Source organism: Salvelinus fontinalis, chromosome 34 (genome assembly GCF_029448725.1).
Source record: "Salvelinus fontinalis isolate EN_2023a chromosome 34, ASM2944872v1, whole genome shotgun sequence".
NCBI classification, from domain to species: Eukaryota; Metazoa; Chordata; class Actinopteri; order Salmoniformes; family Salmonidae; genus Salvelinus; species Salvelinus fontinalis.
In genome coordinates, this window is record NC_074698.1 from 21,054,587 (window position 1) to 21,064,749 (window position 10,163).

The window sequence follows — 10,163 nt, forward strand, 5'->3', positions numbered from 1 at the left end:
AGTTAAAACAGAGGCGCTAATGCTGGCAGTTAGAAACAAATCTATATCTTGCTTTTCTCCTGTTAGTTTGCTGTCATACGGGCAATTCCAGTGCTCTCTCTCAGGCAAATCCCTCTATCCTCACCAGGAATCCACTCAGCTGCTGTACATTTCTAGGAACAGCCACTATAATGGAAGTCAGAAACCAGGAACATTTGGCCGAGACTGCAGGCTTAAGAATAGCTCCATCGGCAGAGAGCCCAGTGGGCCTGTCTAAATTGTGTTTTTTGCACAAAATGGTCATTAATTGGCTTATAATGGGGGCCTTAAGGGGAAAAAAATGGGCTGGTGTGGGGGCCTCAAAGAACAAAACAAGCCAATGTGTTATAAATGTCTGGGACGATTTCTGTTCTGTCCCAGTCCCTGATGCATATCCCCAGTGGCAGCAGACCTCTGTATATTACAGAGATATTGCGACAGGGAGAGACCTCCCCCACAATGCCTGAAAGGTCACCCATCTCTCGCCTGCCTCCATCATTAGAAAGAATTCTGGTTGTAAATGATAAACCAGCAGTCCCCTCTAGCCCATTAGAGTAGCTAAGCAGGTGAATTAAAAACCGAAGCAACCAAACCAAAAGTTACTGCACACATCACCACTTCCTGTGTTCCCCATCTCTTCTCCCAGAGCCCAAATGTCTGCTGAGGACACTGCATCCTCAGTTACACATCATGTGTCCTAATTAGATTTATTCACTCAAAAGAGTGATTGACATTCTGTGCATGAGGAGATGATCCAAAGCAAGCTGCTCAGTGTTCTCAGGACCATGGAAGTTGTGGTTGAGTGGGAGGTGTTGTGTAAGAAATGGCACAATTGTTACTCTGCCTGCGATGGCATTGACAAATAAGGAAAGAAATGGAGTAGTGAGCTGTGTGTAGGAGTGTGTACTTTATAGAAACAGAATTCTAGACCCAGGAGGACTTCTTATCGTTTTCTATCTTTTTCCTTTCAGCTGAAGAGACACAATTGCTGGCTCACCTCAAAACACTAGGCAGCCTTGAATGACACACACAGACGCACACAGACACAAACATATGCACACACATATGTACACACTATCACGCTCTACCTCATTTTCTCGAGGCAATCATAACAATGTGCAAAAAGCTTGCTGAGTAATGCAGCAACATTTTTTCAATTTGTCTCAGAGCAATGTCAATGTTCTCCCCCTATAGTTGGAAGCCTACATTTATTTTATTTATTTATTTTTATTTCACCTTTATTTAACCAGGTAGGCCAGTTGAGAACAAGTTCTCATTTACAACTGCGACCTGGCCAAGATAAAGCAAAGCAGTGCGACACAAACAACAACACAGTTACACATGGAATAAACAAACGTACAGTCAATAACACAATAGAGTCTATATACAGTCTATATACAGTGTGTGCAAATGGCGTGAGGAGGTAAGGCAATAAATAGGCCATAGTGGCAAAGTAATTACAATTTAGCAAATTAACACTGGAGTGATAGATGTGCAGATGATGATGTTCAAGTAGAAGTACTGGTGTGCAAAAGAGCAAAAAAGTAAATAAAAACAGTATGGGGATGAGGTCGAGAGATTGGGTGGGCTATTTACAGATGGGCTGTGTACAGCTGCAGCGATCGGTTAGCTGCTCAGATAGCTGATGTTTAAAAATAGAGAGGGAGATAGATATAAGTCTCCAACTTCAGCGATTTTTGCAATTCGTTCCAGTCATTGGCAGCAGAGAACTGGACGGAAAGGCGGCCAAAGTAGGTGTTGGCTTTGGGGATGACCAGAAAGATATACCTGCCGGAGCGTGTGCTACGGGTGGGTGTTGTTATCGTGACCAGTGAGCTGAGATAAGGCGAAGCTTTACCTAACAAAGACTTATAGATGACCTGGAGCCAGTGGGTCTGGCGACGAATATGTAGCGAGGGCCAGCCGACGAGAGCATACAGGTTGCAGTGGTGGGTGGTATATGGGGCTTTGGTGACAAAACGGATGGCACTGTGATAGACTGCATCCAGTTTGCTGAGTTGAGTGTTGGAGGCTATTTTGTAAATTACATCGCCAAAGTCGAGGATCGGTAGGATAGTCAGTTTACGAGGGTATGTTTGGCGGCATGAGTGAAGGAGGCTTTGTTGCGAAATAGGAAGCCGATTCTAGATTTAATTTTGGATTGGATATATTTAATATGAGTCTGGAAGCAGAGTTTACAGTCTAGCCAGCCACCTAGGTATTTGTAGTTGTCCACATATTCTAAGTCAGAACTGTCCAGAGTAGTAATGCTAGTCGGGCGGGCGGGTGCGGGCAGCGATCGGTTGAAAAGCATGCATTTAGTTTAACTAGCGTTTAAGAGCAGTTGGAGGCCACGGAAGGAGTGTTGTATGGCATTGAAGCTCGTTTGGAGGTGTCACAATTCCGATGGTGGAAATGAAGGAGTCAGGTGCAGAGAGCAGGGTAATCTCAATCAAGTGGATTTTTATTTCACCCAGAAATAATCTCATAAACAGCGACGCCACACAAACAACGGGCGCGTCAAAATATTGTCCAACATAGGTAGGACTGAAATCCACTATACAAAACACCACCAACACAAACAGAAAAACAAGCCCGCACAAAAGTCGGCGGGCCAACTGGGTTTAAATACCCCCTACCCTAAACACAAAACAGGTGATACCAATTAGACAAACTCAAAAGGAAACAGAAAAGGGGATCGGTGGCAGCTAGTAGACCGGAGACGACGACCGCCGAGCGCCGCCCGAACGGGAAGAGGCACCATCCTCGGCGGGATTCGTAACAGGAGGTTTGTTAACATACTGTCCAAAGAAGGGCCAGATGTATACAGAATGGTGTCGTCTGCGTAGAGGTGGATCAGAGAGTCACCCGCAGCAAGAGCGACATCATTGATATATACAGAGAAAAGAGTCGGCCCGAGAATTGAACCCTGTGGTACCCCCATAGAAACTGCCAGAGGTCCAGACAACCGATTTGACACTCGGACTATATGAAAGAGAGGTTGAACAGACTGGTAATAGAGGTTGCAACAATGGCGGCGGATACTTTTAGAAAGAGAGGGTCCAGATTGTCTAGCCCAGCTGATTTGTACGGATCCAGGTTTTGCAGCTCTTTCAGAACATCTGCTATCTGGATTTGGGTGAAGCAGACGCTGGGGAGGCTTGGGCAATTAGCTGCGGGGGGTGCGGAGCTGTTGGCCGGGGTTGGGGTAGCCAGGAGGAAAGCATAGCCAGCCGTAGAGAAATGCTTATTGAAATTCTCGATTTTCGTGGATTTATCGGTGGTGACAGTATGTCCTATCCTCAGTGCAGTGGGTAGCTGGGAGGAGGTACTCTTATTCTCCATGGACTTTACAGTATCCCAAACTTTTTGGAGTTAGAGCTACAGGATGCACATTTCTGGTTGAAAAAGCCAGCGTTTGCTTTCCTGACTGACTGTGTGTATTGGTTCCTGACTTCCCTGAAAAGTTGCATATCGCAGGGACTATTCGATGCAAGTGCAGTCTGCCACAGGATGTTTTTGTGCTGGTCGAGGGCAGTCAGGTCTGGAGTGAACCAAGGGCTATATATGTTCTTAGTTGAAAGGGGCATGCTTATGCCTGCTTACTTAAGGTGGTGAGGAAAGCACTTTTAAAGAACGACCAGTCATCCTCTATTGACGGGATGAGGTCAATATCCAGGATACCCGGGCCAGGTCGACTAGAAAGGCCTGCTCGCAGAAGTGTTTATGGGAGCATTTGACCGTGATGAGGGGTGGTTGTTTGACCACAGACCCATAGCGGATGCAGACAATGAGGCAGTGATCGCTGAGATCCTGATTTAAAACAGCGGAGGTGTGTTTGGAGGGCAAGTTGGTCAGGATAATGTCTATGAGGGTGCCCATGTTTACGGATTTAGGGTTGTACCTGGTGGGTTCCTTGATAATTTGTGTGAGATTGATTTTAGATTGTAGGACTGCCGGTGTGTTAAACATATCCCAGTTTTGGTCACCTAACAGAACGAACTCTGAAGATAGATGTGGGGCAATCAATTCACATACGTTGCTTTGATGAGAGATTTAGTATTTGCTGTGCTACTAAAAAAACATGAAACATACTGTATGTGTATCGTACTATTTCCAAGAAGATTTCTAGTTAAGTGCTCTGACCTCATTTGTTTTATTGAACTTTTAGGGGTGGGTCACCATTGAGACCAGGGTCTCATTCTCAAGGGAGCCCTGTGAACATGAACACACAATTCAATACAACATAAAGCAAAATAACATCAACACAATACAATACATACAGTACAACAAGATTAATCAAAACAAGCACAACTATCACATATCTCCCTCAAAATGTATCTAAACTGTCCAATGGTGACCAGCGAGTCCAGCTTCAAGTTAGCCTGAAGGCAATGCCCCGCACTCATCATTGAAATGAAATGTACCTCTCGTTATCTCATCCTCAAACAGCCTTGCTTAGTCTTTTATCCAAGACTCATCTAAATCTATGAAGAAAAGACAGGCAGTTTGTATCTATGTGTGTATTCATGTTTGGTGGTGGGTTGTTCTGAATGCTTGGCAGTGCTCTCTTTCATCCTTCAAATGAGAGTGAGATGCAGGTGCCCACACTCCTCTTAATGAGAGAGACTAGCCTCCTCTCATTCTCTCAACTACTTCTGCTATTCAAGCAATTACTATTTCCAATATGACATAGCAGCATCTTCAGTGGAGTGCCAGAGAGGATCATGTGGCCCTGCACCAGCTGGCCCCAGGGTCAGTACCAGAGCCCAGCAACAGAAGGACAGAAAGAGAGATTGAGGGCTGGAAGTATGGAGCTCGTCATTTAATACGCCTCTTCTGGTTAAACTAATGCTGGAAACACACATAATCTGCTTAGACCCATGCCCCTATGTTAATACCACACACACATATTTTAGTCAGAGATTGAGCCGTATTGGAGGGAAGAGTTGCCTACATACTAGGTTTCTGTTGTGGTTATGTAATAATGACGTCTCCGAGGAAAGGTTGTACAAGGTCATCCTGGGTCAGGAAAAGGAGGGAAAATGAATTAACGAATATCCTCATTCTCTCCCCCTCAGCCTGTTAGGAAAGAGAGAGATTCCACACACTAGAGTTTGGAGGCTTCAATAGAACAAGGATGAAAGAAGAAGATTTGGGTACTGTCGTGCCGAGAAAGTGCCACAGTTGAAGAGTGAATCTCAAACCATATCTCAAATAGAGATTGAAATATTTGATTGTGTATTATACCAATAGTGTAATTTTGAGATAATATATTATATTCATGATTCAGTATGAAACATAGTGTCTATGCTGTTAAGAGATATGGACTAACACTATTTTTGTTACTGCCTTTGATTCTGCCTATTGTATTTCAAATAGAGCATGTTGTTTCAGTATTCAGTACAGGATATGGGCCAGAGGAAACTGCAGGGAGACAGGGATAGGTAGCATTGAGACCCCCATGTTGCGAGACCAGGCCAGGAGGCATCATGTACAGTTTTTGTGGAAGAGTGTCTGTCAAATGTTGGCATAGCAATGATTCAAAAGCATGTGGGAAATGTGGGAAATCAGTACGCTATTATGTTGAATGTGTGAGATGACCTTCAAACATTGTCCCCTCAGACAACTGGAAACACAACAACGAAATTACAGTGAATGAAGCTACAGTACAGTACATTCACCCATTTTGTATGGGTGAATATTATGTTCTGTTTCCCCAAGGTGTTTTACATAACCAGCAGTCTTCAACATTATGAGTCCTCTGATAGGCTAATCTGAATTCTGTTCAGGAGGAAAGATACAGCATATCGGACAGTTTTGGATCTGATCCAAAACTCCTCTGGCCACAGTACTTGGGGCGGCAGGGTAGCCTAGTGGTTAGAGCGTTGGACTAGTAACCGAAAGGTTGCAAGTTCTAATCCCCGAGCTGACAAGGTACAAATCTGTCGTTCTGACCCTGAACAGGCAGTTAACCCACTGTTCCTAGGCCGTCATTGAAAATAAGAATTTGTTCTTAACTGACTTGCCTAGTTAAATAAAGAAAAAAGAAAAATACCACCTAATACAGCATCAACGTGTTCACATGCTCTGTTTTCCCTCTGCATCTCAATTAGATCTGCTCATTGAAATTCCTTAAATGCTTCGCCTCGGATGGGGCCAGGCTTTCTCATTTGCAGCCGGTGGCGGAGTCCTGAACCTGGGAGCTAACCTCAGCTGACCCCTTCCCTTTAATCTAAGAAGCTGTTTGGGGCATTGTGCATCAATTGCGCCCACAGAGTGTCTGTGTGCAGAATCTGCTTCGACTCCAGCTGATTGCCTTTCTGCCTTTAGCTCAGTGATGCTCTGTGATACGAAGCGATGGTGGCAACTGCCTCCTTGATCCTCCTCACTGGCAGCATCGTTGAGCATGGTGCCATGGGACCGCCCTGACTTTGCACATACTGCTCTTCTTATTCTCTGAAAGCCACATGTTTATATGTCTGGTATCTTGTTAGGACTGAGCTCTTCCTTACCATGTGTCATGACCAGGAATAATTCTAGGATCTAGCTATAGTCACTAGGCACAAGTCAACAGGAATGTACTGTCTGTGGCCGGATTTCCCTCCACTATAACCTGTAATGTCTCTTCATCTAACTCCACTATAACCTGTAATGTCTCTTCATCTAACTCCACTATAACCTGTAATGTCTCTTCATCTAACACCACTATAACCTGTAATGTCTCTTCATCTGACTCCACTATAACCTGTAATGTCTCTTCATCTAACTCCACTATAACCTGTAATGTCTCTTCATCTGACTCCACTATAACCTGTAATGTCTCTTCATCTGACTCCACTATAACCTGTAATGTCTCTTCATCTAACTCCACTATAACCTGTAATGTCTCTTCATCTGACTCCACTATAACCTGTAATGTCTCTTCATCTGACTCCACTATAACCTGTAATGTCTCTTCATCTGACTCCACTATAACCTGTAATGTCTCTCCATCTGACTCCACTATAACCTGTAATGTCTCTTCATCTGACTCCACTATAACCTGTAATGTCTCTTCATCTGACTCCACTATAACCTGTAATGTCTCTTCATCTGACTCCACTATAACCTGTAATGTCTCTTCATCTGACTCCACTATAACCTGTAATGTCTCTTCATCTGACTCCACTATAACCTGTAATGTCTCTTCATCTGACTCCACTATAACCTGTAATGTCTCTTCATCTGACTCCACTATAACCTGTAATGTCTCTTCATCTAACTCCACTATAACCTGTAATGTCTCTTCATCTGACTCCACTATAACCTGTAATGTCTCTTCATCTGACTCCACTATATCCTGTAATGTCTCTTCACTACAGGAGAAGTTGAAATTCTTCCAAGTTCCTCGGCGTACACCTCATTGACAATCTGAATTGGTCCACCCACACAGACAGTTTGGTGAAGAAGGTGCAACAGCGCCTCTTCAACCTCAGGAGGCTGAAGAAATTTGGCTTGACCCCTAAGACCTTCACAAACTTATACAGATGCACATTTGAGAGCATCCTGTCGGGCTGTATCACCGCCTGGTACGGCAACTGCACAACTTGCAACCGCAGGGCTCTCCAGTGGGTGGTGCGGTCTGCCCAACGCATCACCAGTGGCACGCTGCCTGCCCCCCAGAACACCTACAGCACCTAATGTCACAGGAAGGCCAAAAAGATCATCAAGGACATCAACTACCCAAGCCACGTCCTGTTCACCCTGCTAACATCCAGAAGGCGAGGTCAGTACAGGTGCATCAAAGCTGGGACTGAGAGACAGAAAAACAGCTTCTATCTCAAAGCCATCAGACTGTTAAACAGCCATCACTAGCCGGCTAGCCGGCTAACTCAACCCTGCCCTATATACATAGACATGGAATCACTGGACACTTTAATAATGTTTACATACTGCTTTAATCATCTCATATGTATATACTGTATTCTATTCTACTGTATTTTAGTCAATGCCACTCCGACATTGCTCGTCCGAATATTTATATATTTTTACTTTTAGATTTGTATTGTTGTGAATTGTTGATACTACTGCACTGTTGGAGCTAGGAGTATTTCGCTACACCCGCAATAACATCTGCTTCAATGTATCTTCATCTAACTCCAGGGCTCAATCAAACACGTCCTGATGTGGCTGAGAGCTGGAGCTGTGAATTTAGTGACAGCAGCGTTTACTTCCGCTTAACACCCTTTGATGTCCATGGGAGGGTCTGATTGAAGTTTCTTTACCAGGCAGTCACACAGAGACACACATGTGGCAGATCAGAGCTGGTCTCACAAGGACCTAGAGGCTGAGCTGTGTGTTCACAGTTACAATAACAACATTTGATTTGAAACTTAATCACCATCCAAATCAGCTTATCAGACAGTGCCTGGAGCGGTTGTGGACCAGTGGTTCTACAGTGGATAAGGAGCTGCTCCAGGTTCCCCGTTCTCAATCATCTGTTGTGGAGCGCAGGCACACCAAAGTCTCAGCCAAAAAGCTAGTCTTAATGATTTACTTCATTTTTCTCAAAGCTTTAATGAAACTTAGCTCTACGGAGTGTGTGTGTTTGTCTACATCAGGGATCCTCCCGTCCAGTAGGTTTTTGCTCCAACCCCAGTTGTAACTAACCTGATTCAGTTTATCAACCAGCTAATTATTAGAATCAGGTGCGCTAGATTAGGGTTGGAGTGAAAACCTACAGGACGGTAGCGCTCCGGGAACAGGGTTGGAGAGCCCTGGTCTACATCTTTGGCTAAAAGCAACACAGTCACAGCAGGCTTTCGAGTAGTGATTCAGTGACAGCCTTTATCATTAGGACTCCACACAGAGCTCATGTTTGAATACTGAAACAACTGTTCCAGCAGCATCCAGTCACACACTGTGTTGTAACCTAATGTGCTGTACCTGAGGAGGAGAGAACAGCCAAAGCACCCGTACATAACATGGGTGTTTGAATAAACCCTTAACTGTATGTGTGAAAATGATGAATTGCCAAAGCCATTTCCTATTTTGTATCAAACTTTTGATTGTGAAATGCCTGTTTGCTCAGAGTCTAGTTGCCAGAAGGATGGATCAAAGGGTTCAGCAGACATGCCTGTCATGAGTCAGAGGAATAAACCTCTTCATCCTGCCTCTCTGCAACTCCTCGATCCCCCTACAGGCAACATGAGAGAGTGATGCCTGCGGTTGGAATCAATAAACGAGGCTACTAGAGAAAATACGAGTTTATTTTAAGACAGAGTGTATTTCTGTGGTAGTACATGTCGGTTTCTGACACATCACAGTTCTATGCTGTAGCCCTGGAGGGGAGATGATGTCTAGGGAGCTGTTGTAAAAATAGGCCCCAGTAGAACTTGTATACTGGTATACACACTCCCCTCCATATGTATTTGGACAGTTAAACATTTTTATTTGGCTCTATACTCCAGAATTTTGGATTTGAGATTAAATGTTTTATATGAGGCGAAAGTACAGCATGTCACCTTTAATTTGAGGGTATTCTCATATATATTCCTATCTGTTCTACCATTTAGAAATGAAAACACGATATGTATCTAGTCCCCCCCCCCCCCCCATGAGAATAAGTCAGTTGTATTTGGACAAATTCACTTATATTCAATTAGTCAAAAGTTTAGTATTTGGTCCCATACAGTATTCCTTGATTAGATGTTTCTGAAGACTTCTAAATTAATCCTGATAATGCCATGATTAAGACAAATCACGAATGAATCATAAATAATGCCATTCAACTAAATAAGCATTTGGGGGGGGGGGGGGGGGGGCAGTATGATCTTTGTGACACATATCATTATTCACGATTAATTCATGATTAGCAACAATCATGGTAGCATCCACATGAAACATATTGGCACAAGACATTATTCACCATTCAGTTGCAAAACATAATCAGAAACACAACCAAAACTAAAAACAAAAGCAACAATTAATTTTAAAAAAAACACTTTTTACCCCTTTTTCTCACCAATTTCATGATATCCAATTGTTAGTTACAGTCTTGTCCCATCACCGCAACTCACGTACGGAGTCATGCATCCTCCGAAACACGACCCTGCCAAGCTGCACTGCTTCTTAACACACTGCTCGCTTAACCTGGAAGCCGT